Source organism: Pinus tabuliformis, chromosome 5_2 (genome assembly GCF_031772625.1).
Source record: "Pinus tabuliformis cultivar Carrire ecotype Pingquan chromosome 5_2, CPIR1, whole genome shotgun sequence".
Lineage (NCBI taxonomy): Eukaryota > Viridiplantae > Streptophyta > Pinopsida > Pinales > Pinaceae > Pinus > Pinus tabuliformis.
In genome coordinates, this window is record NC_142306.1 from 789947587 (window position 1) to 789960291 (window position 12705).

Sequence of the window (12705 nt, forward strand, 5' to 3'; positions counted from 1 at the left end):
GGCAGAAAGTCATTTTTTGCTTGTTTTTTGACTTTCTGGAGGCCCAAAACTTCATAAAGTCTCTTGGCAATGGGTGAGCATGTGTAACTTTTCATGACAAATCCAGAAATGCTGAGTTTTCCCGGAACGAAGTAGCCAAATGAAAGGGTCGCGCGGGGGGTGAGACCCGTTAAGGGGACAAAACCTGTTTTTTGCCTGAAAAAACCAAAATGACCCAAAATACTCAAAATTTTTTGGAATTTGTGCTGGAGTTGAGTTATCTAGTATCATGCTCCTTCAAAGAAGCCTCAGCCAAGATGTGTAGGGGGTCGGGCTTTTTCCTTTGTTTTTGTGCTTTGACCAACCATCTTTGGAGCACTTTCATTCTTGCCTTGCATACGTGCATCTGTGCCCAATAATGATTTTTCATGTTCCTGAGCAAGTTCTTATCTTGGTTGGCCTTAGCCAGCAACCTCTCCAAATGAGCATTGACCCGAAGAAGCATAGCCTCTCGCTCAAAAATCTGTTGTTTCAACTGTTCGAGATGCTGTTTCAAGGGGACAAATAGCACAAGGGAAATGTTAGGGAAGGGAGACTTTGAAGGGAAATTGGGAAAAACATATGAAATAGGGAGTTAAGGGAAGGAATCATGATATATACCCCATCACATATTTATGATTTGCAAAGGTTTTATGAGAGGTAGGGTTTAGGTTTAGTTTCTTGATTTTTAGGGATAGGGGTAAGGTTTAGGGCTTTTGGTATTTTTTGGTAGAGAGAATGAGTAAAATGATGAGGGAGGTGGAAATAGGATGTAGGGAAAAAGTGGGGGTGAAAAGGATAACCTTGAAAACAACAAGACAAACCCTAGCTCAACCAACACTTTGACCTTCTTGAGCAAATATGCATTGGATTCATTATTTCAAAATAATGGCTTTAAAAAACATTCTCATGCTTTTCAAGCTTTGGCAAACAATGTATTTTCATAAGGAGAGGCCTACCTACAACCTTGAAGCAATCCGGGGTTATTTAGCAGCTTACTGGCGAAATTTGGCGGAGGAATTCCCAACGGGTCACGCGCACTTCCCAACGGGTCGCGCGCCCTCAACGGGTCGCGCCTGTGTAATTTCTGAACTGGAATGGGCAACCTGACGGGTCGCGCGCCCTCAACGGGTTGCGCGCCAGGCTCAACGGGTCGCGCTTTTGCAGAGGCTTTTGGAGGCCTTCCCAGTATCCGAATCAGGTGCAGGATAGCTCGTTGGAAAGGTCTTTGAGTCTAATTTCCAACCCAACTGGAATTTTTCAATTTGGAGTTCATTTGCCCTATCAAAAATCAAATCGCCCAAGACTGGTCAAAAAGTGCCAAATGAGGCTGCCTCAAGGAAGAGTGTTGTTGCAGTCAACTTTTGAATGCCTTCCTCAACCCCAAATTTAGCTCATGATAGCTCATTGGAAAGCTATTTGTGTCTAGTTATCATTTTACCCATCAATAAAATCATTTGGCCAACCAATCTAGGAGAAAACTTGATTTGCCCAAGGTCACTTCATAGGTGTCTTTGATTCTCTTGAGGAAACGATATTCTTGGCATTTCTCTCAAACCATGACACCTGTGCAAAAAGTGAAAGAGGTTTTTCTTGCTTGGAATGTTTTGGACAGAAACCTCTCTCAGTTTCCTAAAATTCATCTTTTATTTCTCTAAAACATCTTTTGAGTGAAACTTATCCCGATGTGTGGAACAGGGGATTTTGCTGAAATAAAGCGGAATGAAGGGGATAAGAGACTTCTAAATTCTTGGGGAAATTTTTGGAAGTAGGGCGGGATGTTAGGAAGCAGGGGAAAGTGGAATCTCAGAGATTGAGTGAGGGGAAGGGGTCCAAAAGGGCAAAACACAGGCCCAACCTAGAAAATTGCCAGGTTGTAGCTAGAAACTAGGGTTTGTGCAAAAATGAGGAATTTGGGGGATCTCAGTGATGGAAAGTGTTTGATAAGGTACTTTAAGAATAGGGGAAGGTGTATGAACATCAGGATACAAGTTTCTCTAATGATTTGACTATCCAAGAGATATTGCCATCAAAACCCTAGGAGAAGGAAATGAACCTTGCCTAGGCGCAATTGAAGCATGAACAAGGTGTAAAATGACTCATTAGACACTGACATGATAATGAAAACCCTATGAATGATGATAGACTCAGCTGAATGATGACATAGACCGACATTTGGACAACTTTAGAAGGAGTGAAAGCAAACCCTAGACCTAATGCCTAGTGACCAAATTTTGTTTGAAAACCCTTTGATTTGACAAAATTTGACCTGGACACTCTGAGACCACTTTGTAAGAGCATATTTGATCACTGGAGGAAGGCTGGAAAGACTGACACTAACAACTTCAAAGTAGGAGATCATGGTACGAGATGGTCACTTAATGTAATTACTTCATTTAAGTAATTAATTAGCATAAATATTTATAAATAGGTATATGAAAACAATGTGAGGTATTGTTGAGTTCATTAGACCTATTTACCTTTCATCTTGGTGGAATCATAATCCCTTGAATCCTATGGAATCATAACCCCCTCACTGTTCTTCCCCATTGAAGCGTGGGACTCTTAAATTCAAAATGATTATACTAACGTCTTTCAAAATTTCCATGGCGAGTTCACCTCAAGGAATGGTGGTAGGGATGGGAGATTTCAAAGACGAATGTGAACCATTTTCTGAATGAATCTGATGGCCTTCGCCAGATGAGAAACCATCGGACCTCTTGGGTATATCAATGGCGATGTGAGGCATTAATGCTCTTCCACCAGAGGTTCCCTCATCAATCTCTATTTTCATTTGCTTCTGACGACCCCGAGAGAATATATTTGTTGGGTTCTGCAGATTACAGTCTTCTTCACAACTTGCAGTCTACTCTTGCTCCAAATTCAGATTGTCATGGAAGCCTGAAGTAATTGGTCCTGCCATTGTAACCGAAACCTGTTCTGCTGTAGCAGATTCCAAAACTTGCTGTTCCGGCTGGGCGCCCGTTCGACAAACGGGACAAGTAGAGTGCGAACGAAACCACATGTCAATACACTCAACATGAAAGCTATGCCCGCAATTAGGCAGAAGTCGGCCTGTCTCTGTTGAATGTGTAATTTCAACGCAGAGTTATATCACCAGAAATCGTTCACCAAACCCGCCTGAGAGTTCTCGGGCCACTTTCCGGCAAAGGGATTTTCCGTATATTTGAGCCCGAGAGAATTTGGTGCAGACGCATGGCTCACCCCATACGTAAGCAAGTCTGACATTCTCGAGTGCTATCGCTCAGCCATATAATGCCTCCCGATATCTCTGTCCGTTGTTCGATTGTCTCCAGCGTTTTTGTCCATTGATTGCTCAAACCTGCATACGGCAAACATTAACTATGTTGCATGGAGTAAAACTAAGTTCTGGTTGACCATACCTGCTATCAATGCAATGTCATATGCGTTGGTAAAATATTTAAGTTTTTCATACGGCATATATTAATATTCATAAAGAACGTGTTATATTTTTTTATGGAGCGTTGACCATATGTAATGTAAAAAAAAAAAAAACCACGGTAATATAGAGTTTTTTACGTATTATGTTTTTTTCGATAACGAGCCCACGTGCACAGGTTGTTCATGGAAATGTATTGAACGCACAGCAGTGCGAGAACTCAAATAGAACAGGGATGTATTGTATTGGTGTGCCATCGCAAAACCAAGAAATTGTATGAAATTGTTTTGTAATATCCACAGCAGTGGAAAACAAGAAGTGAAAGAGCGCATGGTGTGAGTTTTTTTATATAAGTGAATGTAATGAAATTTTCACTGTGTATGTAAAAATTTGTTTTACAGCAGTAATGTAAAAATGGTTTTACAGCAGTAAACCCAGCTCGGTGAATTCTCAGGTGAAAACAGAGTTTTGTAGAATGAATTGTTTTTGGTAAATCCCTCTAAGTAAAAGAGGAAGAAATATGTTGTTTCAGGCATTTTTATTTTAAACGAATATCAATCATTTTATGGTGGTGAAATATTCTGTTCCTCAGTAAAAAAATTTAAGCTTCCCTGTGCAAAAGGATTCTGTGGAGGTGAAACAGAGCATTGCCTCTGTGGAGTTTATTTTTTTTGTGTTTTTGGGATTTTCTCAGAAAAATCCCCAACAGTGGTATCAGAGCAGGCTTAGGCTCTTTGAAGGTGACAAAGAAGCTAAAAGGAGTCTTTTGTTGCAGCAGTAAATCTTCTCCAGCAGAGTGAAGACACAGTCAACAAAAGATTCAGGTATTTCACAAAGTTTTCTTGTGTTGCTGAAGAGACAGTCAATGTTTTAAATACACAGTCAAGGAATGGCTGGCACAAGCACCAGTAATAGCATGGGTATGCAGCTCCCATTATTTGATGGTAAAAACTATGACTATTGGGCAATAACAATGAAAGCCTTGTTTGCTTCCCATGACTTATGGGAAATAGTTGAGGAAGGTTTTGAACAACCAGCAGATGAAAATGAGTTTAATGCATTAACTCAAGGAGAGAAGGATCTATTAAAGAGCTGCAAGAAGAAGGATTCAAAAGCCCTTTTCTTCTTGTATCAAGCAGTGCATGGAAGCGTGTTTCCAAGGTTAGCAGCAGCTAAGACATCCAATGAAGCATGGCAAACCCTCAAGACAGCCTATCAAGGCATGGAGAGAGTGAAGACAACAAAACTACAATTGCTGAGGAAAGATTTTGAGAATCTGAGCATGAAGGAGTCAGACAACATTGACTCATTCTTCACACATGTAATTGGTTTGGTCACACAGATAAGGACTCATGGAGAAACCCTTGAAGATAGGAGGATTGTGGAGAAAATATTGAGGGTCTTACCCTCAAAGTTTGATGCGATTGTCACCACCATTGAAGAGACAAAGGATCTCTCAAAATTTTCAGTTGATGAGCTTCATGCATCACTGATAACACATGAGCAGAGGTTGAGTAGGAATGAGAACTCATCTCTAGAGCAAGCCTTCAAGACCCAGATGTCCTTTGGAAGAGGAAGAGGTCAAGGCAGAGGAAACAAAAGAGGAAGAGGTGGAAGGAACAGCCCAGCAAATGCACAAGGAAGAGGCAGCAATCCAATCAGAACCAAGGCCAAGGCAACAGCCAACAAGGAGGACAACATCATGCTCAAGGACAAAGGTATGAAAAATCCAATGTCCAATGTTATTACTGTAAAAAGTATGGGCATTATGCCAGTGAATGTAGGAAGAAGCAGCATGATATGAGTAGTAGACAAAATGCAAATGTTACTAGAGAAAACAACAGTCAAAATAATGTGTTGTTAGCATGTAACATGGCTGAAACAAACAGTGAAGACATATGGTTTTTAGACTCAGGTTGCAGCAACCATATGACAGGAAACATAGCCTTCTTTTCTGCCCTTGATAAAAATATGAAATCAGAAGTCACACTAGGAACTGATAGTAAAATCTCTATTATGGGAAAAGGAGAGGTAAAAATATTTACAAAGCAAGGAGAAAGGAAAACCATAGCAGATGTCTACTATGTCCCCGGAATGAGATGTAACCTCTTGAGTATTGGACAGCTTGTCCATAAGGGGTACAATGTTTTCTTTAAAAATGATGTGTGCACCATCATGGATATAGCACCCAACAAACGATGCATTGTTGAAGTGAAGATGACAAGGAACAGGATGTTCCCTCTCAGGATCAGAGCAGATTTGAAAAACAAAGGAGAAATTGCAGCAGTTACCCAAGAGGCTTTCCAAAGCGTGCCAAAGGATGAAAATTGGTTGTGGCACTTGAGATTTGCACATCTCAACTTTGGAGGTCTTAATTTGTTGAGCAGAAAAGGAATGGTGAAAGGATTACCATTGATAGAGAAACCGGACAGCCTTTGTGAAGGTTGCATTTTGGGAAAACAACATAGAGAAAGTTTTCCATCAGGGAAGAGCATAAGGGCAAAGGCACCCTTAGAAATCATTCACTCAGATTTATGTGGACCGATGCAAGCTCCATCATTAGCAGGCAGCCAATATTTCCTAACATTCATTGATGACTGTACAAGAAAAACTTGGGTATATTTCCTTAAAAACAAAAGTGAAGTGTTTGAGAAATTCCAAAATTTCAAGGCATTTGTGGAAAACCAAAGCGGGCTGCATATAAAAGTTTTGAGAACTGATAGAGGAGGTGAGTATATCTCCAAGGAATTCCTAAGATTTTGTAGAGAAAATGGAATTCACAAACAGTTTACAGCAAGGTACACCCCACAGCAAAATGGAGTTGCTGAAAGGAAGAACAGGACCATCATGGACATGGCGAGGAGCATGCTAAAGGCAAAGCATTTGCCAAATGATTATTGGGCTGAAGCTGTAAATTGTGCAGTGTATATTTTGAACAGGTGTCCTACAAAAGCAGTGTTGAACAAAGTGCCGGAAGAAGCATGGAGTGGGAGAAAGCAAGGAGTCACCCACATGAGAGTTTTTGGATGTGTGGCCTATGCACACATTCCAGATCAACTAAGGAGGAAGTTGGACAGCAAAGGGGAGAAATGTGTCTTCATTGGATACAGTGAGGAATCCAAAGCCTACAGGTTGTATATCCCATCTACCAAGAAATTTTTCGTCAGCAGAGATGTTTAATTCATTGAAGAGGAAGCTTGGGATGGAAGCATAGAGAAAACAGTGAATGTTAAAAACTGTTTGTCTCATGATGAAGATGAAGAGGAGGTGGCTGAAATACATCCCCAAACAGCAGCGCCAACACAAGGACAACAAGGGACACCATTGAGGATAAATGAGAGTGCTTCTCCAAGCACACCACAAGGAGGAAATTCAAATGTATCTTCAAGCACTTGCACACCAAGTGAAAGAGGTAAGAAATTTAGAAATCTAAGCGACATTTATGATGAAGGAATGAATTCCTTATTTGCCTTGTATTGTCATGTTGATGATCCTATTCATTTCAAGGATGCAATTAAAGATAGGAAATTGATAGAAGCTATGGATGAGGAGATGAATGCCATAGAGAGAAACGAAACATGGGATTTGGTTGAGCTACCAAAAGGCAAAGAAGTCATTGGAGTCAAATGGGTTTATAAGACCAAAAGCAATGCTGAAGGCAAGATAGAAAGGCACAAGGCAAGGCTGGTTGTCAAAGGGTACAAGCAGTAGTATGGGAGAGACTATGAGGAGACTTTCGCCCCGGTTGCAAGAATGGAAACCGTGAGAGCAGTGTTGTCCATAGCAGCTCAAAACAAATGGAAAGTCTATCAAATGGACGTGAAGTCAGCATTCCTAAATGGAGTGTTAAAGGAAGAGGTTTATGTTGAATAGCCTCTCGGCTATGAGAAGAAAGGTGAAGAGCACAAAGTGTGCAAATTGAAGAAGACTCTTTATGGGCTGAAGCAAGCGCCAAGAGCATGGTACAGCAGGATAGATTCTTATCTATTGGATAATGAATTCGACAAGTGTGAAGGAGAACCCACTGTTTACATCAAATAAAAAGATGGTAAAATTTTAATAGTTGTCTTATATGTTGATGATGTTATTTTCACAGGTAATGATGATCAGCTCATTGAAAATTTTAAATCAGTCATGAAGGATGAATTTGAAATGACTGATATGAGTTTCTTGAGATACTTCTTAGATATAGAAGTAGATCAAAATGAAAAAGGAATTTTTATCTCACAAGCTAGATATGTAAATCAAGTATTGAGCAGATTTAACATGCAAGAGTGCAAGGCAGCGATCACTCCCACAGTAATGGGATTAAAATTCAGCAGAGAGGACAGCAACAAGGATTTTGATCCTAGTTTGTACAAGAGTATTGTTGGCAGCCTTATGTATTTAACAACTACTAGGCCTGACATTATCTATGCTGTTAGTTTAATTTCCAGATTCATGGAGAGGCCGAAGGAGGCACATTGGTAGGCAGAAAAAAGAATTTTAAGGTATGTCAAAGGTATCAAAATGTTTGGAATTTTATATAATGTCTCAGAACATTCAGATTTGGTTGGATACACTCATAGTGATTGGGCTGGAAGTGTAGATGATCGGAAAAGCACTTCCGGTTATGTGTTTCATATGGGTTCAGGAGCCATTTCATGGGCTTCTAAGAAGCAGTCCATTGTAGCATTGTCTATAGCAGAGGCTGAATATGTGGCAGCTACAACAGCAGCATGTCAAGCAGTTTGGATGAGAAGGATGTTAAGGAGCTTAGGCCAAGAGCAGGCAAAAGCGACAGTGATTTTTTGTGACAATAGATCAGCTATTGCATTGTCAAAGAACTCAGTGTTTCATAAGAGAACGAAACACATTGATACAAGGTTTCACTACATCAGAGAATTGGTGAACAATGGAGAAATTGTCCTAGAACATTGCAGGACTCAAGAACAGGTTGCAGACATCTTGACAAAGCCATTGGATCAGAAAAGCTTTGAATTTTTTAGGAAGTGTCTCGGTATGACCAAATGCCCAGCAGTTGAAATTAAAGGGGAGTGTTGAATGTATAATTTCAACGCAGAGTTATATCGCCAGAAATCGTTCACCAAACCCGCCTGAGAGTTCTCGGGCCACTTTCCGGCAAAGGGATTTTCCGTATATTTGAGCCCGAGAGAATTTGGTGCAGACGCGTGGCTCACCCCATACGTAAGCAAGTCTGACATTCTCGGGTGCTATCGCTCAGCCATATAATGCCTCCCGATATCTCTGTCCGCCGTTCGATTGTCTCCAGCGTTTTTGTCCGTTGATTGCTCAAACCTGCATACGGCAAACATTAACTATGTTGCGTGGAGTAAAACTAAGTTCTGGTTGACCATACCTGCTATCAATGCAATGTCATATGCGTTGGTAAAATATTTAAGTTTTTCATACGGCATATATTAATATTCATAAAGAACGTGTTATATTTTTTTTATGGAGCGTTGACCATATGTAATGTAAAAAAAAAAAACCACGGTAATATAGAGTTTTTTACGTATACGAGCCCGCGTGCACAGGTTGTTCATGGAAATGTATTGAACCCACAGCAGTGCTAGAACTCAAATAGAACAGGGATGTATTGTATTGGTGTGCCATCGCAAAACCAAGAAATTGTATGAAATTGTTTTGTAATATCCACAACAGTGGAAAACAAGAAGTGAAAGAGCGCATGGTGTGAGTTTTTTTTATATAAGTGAATGTAATGAAATTTTTACTGTGTATGTAAAAAATTGTTTTACAGCAGTAATGTAAAAAGGGTTTTATAGCAGTGAACCCAGCTCAGACAGAGTTTTGTAGAATGAATTGTTTTTGGTAAATCCCTCTAAGTAAAAGAGGAAGAAATATGTTGTTTCAGTGATTTTTATTTTAAACGAATATCAATCATTTTATGATGGTGAAATATTCTGTTACTCAGTAAAATATTTTAAGCTTCCTGTGCAAAAGGATTCTGTGGAGGTGAAACAGAGCATTGCCTCTGTAGAATTTATTTTTTTTGTGTTTTTGGGATTTTCTCAGAAAAATCCCCAACAGTCTCATTCTCCTCGAATTCTCACAGACAAACTGCACAGTCCAGCCCATCTGCGAAATTATACGATTTATAGAGAAAGATGGGCAGAGTCTCTAACACCGCAGAATCCAACCGCACATTCAGCAAAGACACCGGTTCTTCTCCTGTAAACTCGAACTGAATGCGAACACAAGTTGGTCTTCGTCGATTTCTTCCAGACAATCGAGCAGACTGTCTCCAAAAGCATCTGGCATATACGTTTAGCAAAACAGCGAAGAAAAACACAAAAAGAACTATTATGGTGGACACCATGATTTTGCTATCGATGTCATCTCTAGGCTCAGGGTAGTCTGGATTTTGCCATTGTTCCTCTAATTGAGGAGGTGGTGGATTAAAATCATGTTTTCCGAATGTGGGTTCGTCATAATCGTGAGGCAGGTGATTCTCCCAACTGCCCGAGGTGGCATGTCTGGACTCACCAGCATCCTGAGGCGGGCAATTAAAAGTCTTGCGCACTGAGCTCATGCTATATCAAATTGAAACCACGGAATTTCTCTTTCCATAAATTCTCTTTCAAATGAGCTGATCTCAGCCTATAAAAACTGCGGGCTACTGCTAGGTTTTTATGTGGATCCAACCTTCGAGCCTTCAATTTCCGTCGATGGACAGCCCCTCCGATGACTATATGAAGCTTCCGAGTTCAGATGAAAAGCCCGTCCGGACCGCTCCTGATTTTCACAACACGCAATAGTTTTGAAGGTTGAAAACCGCTGCGTCCATGGATTTAGAATTATAAAACATCAATCCCCATGTGGTTTTCAGTCATTCAAATATCTGCAAAGCAACTATTAGGTATCTAATTTTAGGGGTTAATTTTTATGTTTAAAAAAAATATTGAATTTTAAAAAAAATTAAATTATTTATCCATATTTTATACCGTATAAAAATTATTTTACTTTTAAGAAATAAAAATAGTAAAATTATTATTAAACATTTTATAGTTTAGAAAGTACAAATAATAAAATTCGCACAATTTTGTAAGATAAATTTTACGGTGCCTGGTTTGAATCCGGAGAACCAAAATTGACTGCAATTAAATGAGCAGCCTGATTCCCCGTACCCGGTTTGACTTACTTGGGCAGATTGCTCGTCGCGTCCGTCTACAGACTTGAATGCAAAAATTGTCGCGGGCCTTGTCGACAACCAAGTCGTGTAGAACATCGGAAAATAGAACAACCCGAATTTTTAGGGGGTGGCTAATTAACCCCTTTTTTCGCCGTACTTTAATGGTGGAGGATGAGAATAGAGTTGTGTTCTTTGTTTTTTCAAAGTGTAACGCTATTGTCCAGCAGTGTCCTTTGAAAATAAAAGATCTAGTCTTGTGGGATAATCATTGAGTAATGTGTCATGGATAGTCATTTGAGATAACTGTCCAGCAGTGTCCTTTGAAACTAAAAGATCTAGTCTTGTGGGATAATCATTGAGTAATGTGTCATGGATAGTCATTTGAGATAACTGATTAGTGGTGTGTTAGAGGTTAACAACTAAGTGATAGTAATTTAGAGTTATATAATTGTGGTATTTTTTGAATGTTGGCTTTGTTTGTTTTAAATATGAGGAAGATAAACATCTAATTAATTAATTAATTATACGTATCTTTTTGGTGGGTGTGTTTGTGATATATAGAATTATTTTATAATTTAAGTATTAAACATTTTAAAAATAAAATATTCCAAAATTAATTAATTTAATAAAAAATTTCATTAATTATAAATAATTTAATCATATTTTAAAATAAATAAGTTTAATTTAGATAATTTAAAATATTTAAGAATAATAAATTCCGACAACTTTAAACTAAAAATTATTTCAATTATAAAATCATACTTTATTCATATTATGTAGAAATTTTAAATAATATGACACTTATTCATAGAGATTATCCTGATCATACACTATTGCGGAATGCATGCATAATACATAACCTCCTCTACATTGATAATCAATTTTGCGGAATTAAAAACAATGAAACATCAATTGCATGCGCACATTAACACAGTATGTAACCCGGGGAAAGCATACAGCTGAAAACCCCACACTATCTGTATATTATAATGATAGAGAACATGTAACAATACATAGTACAATACTCTTCACAAGTACTCAGTACTATCTCCACCTGTTACACAAACTAGCTTAGATCTGAATCAAGTCACAGGTTCAAATCTCCTCCGCTATCTGCATGCATCTACTGTGCAATCCAAAGCAAGAATAGGAATGATCCAAGCTCGTTTTCCTTGGCTTGTACTGCGCAATCCTCATTGGCAATCTCCATCAATGCATGTGCAAATCTCATGCACAACTATAGTCACAACTGATAGCAGTCTCAACCTCTTAACACCCGTCTCCACTGAACTGTCCATGCACTGAGTTAACTGATGTATTCTTTAGTTGTTTTATGAGTTAATAATTAGTGAATTAATTAACAATTAATTCACATCACTCATCACTAGTTTATTTGCAATTAACTAAATACAACTAGTTCAACCAAGTCAAACTGAACACAACTCCATCAACTCCTCAATCAACTCCAGCGAACTCAATCACTCGAGTTCTAACTGAAGTCCATCATGCAATAGCTCAACTGACCCATAAGAAAAGCGTATTTCCTTCTGACAGTTGCATGTGCCACATCCGTAGCTCGAACTGAAGTGCTCCAAGAGAATAAGATAATGTTTATAGTCCAAATATTATTAAGAGCTAATAATATTCGACAGTTCTATATTTAGACTAGCAGTCTAAAAATAGACTCCGCCCATATGTCTAAAAATAGGAGTCCATCTATTTTTTCCAATATGACCAATCATCCACAAATAGCATCCTACAACTCATAGACCATGATCCATATGTCTAAAAATAGACTTTGCGCCAAAAATAGCCTGCAGGCCCACTCAGTGAAGGCGACTCCTTTCCACTAAGCTCCATCATCTTGTTGCATTCTCAACACTCCCTCTCAACAAGATATGGATTATCTGCAACCCCTATCCTGCCTCGGTGGTATTCGAATTTGCTCTTGGTGAGCGCCTTCGTCAAGATATCAGCGTCCTGATCCTCCGTTGGAATGTATGAAAGTAACATGATTCTCCGCTGCACACAATCTCTGATATGATGGTACCTGATGTCAATGTGCTTAGATCTATCATGAAATACTGGATTAGCCGAGAGTTTAATGCAACTC

General features: G+C 39.1%; 1 pseudogene; it reads right to left on the reverse strand.

Annotated features, from left to right (window-relative positions):
• Window positions 1–2638: 2638 nt before the first annotated feature.
• On the reverse strand, window positions 2639–9992 carry LOC149161672 (RING-H2 finger protein ATL60-like; annotated as a pseudogene).
• Between the last annotated feature and the right edge of the window lie 2713 nt (window positions 9993–12705).